The sequence below is a fragment of the Oxyura jamaicensis genome, chromosome 2, assembly GCF_011077185.1.
Source record: "Oxyura jamaicensis isolate SHBP4307 breed ruddy duck chromosome 2, BPBGC_Ojam_1.0, whole genome shotgun sequence".
NCBI classification, from domain to species: domain Eukaryota; kingdom Metazoa; phylum Chordata; class Aves; order Anseriformes; family Anatidae; genus Oxyura; species Oxyura jamaicensis.
The window spans coordinates 64,646,561-64,647,666 of NC_048894.1; the positions used below are offsets into that span (position 1 = coordinate 64,646,561).

Sequence of the window (1,106 nt, forward strand, 5' to 3'; positions counted from 1 at the left end):
GTGTGTGTGTGTGTGTGTGTGTGTGTGTGTGTGTGTGTGTGTGTGTGCGCGCGCGCGCGTGTGTGTGTGTGTGTGTGTGTGTGTGTGTGTGTGTGCGCGTGTGTGTGTGTGTGCGCGTGTGTGTGTGTGTGCGCGTGTGCGCGTCAGCCGCCCCTTACCTGTCCCGAGCTCGGACCCTAGAGGACGGAGCGAGGCAGAGCACCGAGTACCCAGCCAGGGACAAGAAGAAGTTGGAGGACGCCTCGGCGGCGGCCCCTTAAATAAGGGCGGAGGTGTTTGAGCAGCGCTGACGCAGGGCTCCCTGCCCGCCGCCCTCCTCCCCCCCCCCCCCCCCCCCCCCCCCCTCCCCTCGGGGCTGCTAGCCCACGCCGGCTACCGAGTCGCCGAGAGCTGCCCACCCACCCAGACGCCACGGGGATGGGCTTCCCCCCCCACCCTGCAGCAGTAGCCGTCCCGAGCAGGGAGCTCCCCTCCCTCGTCATATCCCCTCTTGCCCCCCAGTGCTACGGCCCCGGGGGAGCTCCCGATGCTCATTCCGCGGCGGCCGGCAGGGGGCGACGGGGCCCCGCGAGGGGCGTCCCCTTCAGCACCCCTCCTGATGCCGCCCAGCCCGGCCCTCAGTCGCTTGACGTGAGAAAGAAAATACAAATAATAACAATAATAGTAAGAAAAATAATAAAAACTGAGGATAGGCGGCACAGCCTGCAGAATTACCGGCCTGGAAAGGGGTTTTCCTGGTAGCATGCTATGGGTGGGGTTGGCGTCGGAGGTGGTGGGGATGGGGTTGGGATTGTGGAAGCGCTCTCACCATGCCCCAGCCTGTCACCAGGGCAGTCCCCAGCCTGTCCCCAGAACAGTGTTCTGGCTGCTTTTCGTCTCCCACATAGGTGAGCACCGATGCTGGGTGAAGTTGCTTTCCCAAGCTGGTTAAAAAAGAGCAAACCCTCAATCTGCTTTGAGGACAGGAAAGTAAGTGGAAGCACGTTGCTGGAGGAAAGAACAACACTGAAACTATTCCAGCAATACCCATCTGAGTGCCAGTTTAATGTCTCTGTCTCTCCCTGGGGAAAAACAACAACCACCACAAAACAGTAGTGTTTCTGATA

The 1,106-nt window shown here is 60.8% G+C and overlaps 1 protein-coding gene across 1 annotated transcript in view; it reads right to left on the reverse strand.

Moving 5' to 3' along the window:
• The window catches only part of CCK (cholecystokinin), a 5,726-nt gene extending 5,424 nt beyond the window's left edge, over positions 1-302 (reverse strand). Inside the window, exon 1 of the mRNA XM_035317242.1 lies at positions 159-302. The gene's annotated coding sequence lies outside the window, so the exon portion shown is untranslated. The remainder of the gene's footprint in view (positions 1-158) is intronic.
• Positions 303-1,106: the final 804 nt, after the last annotated feature.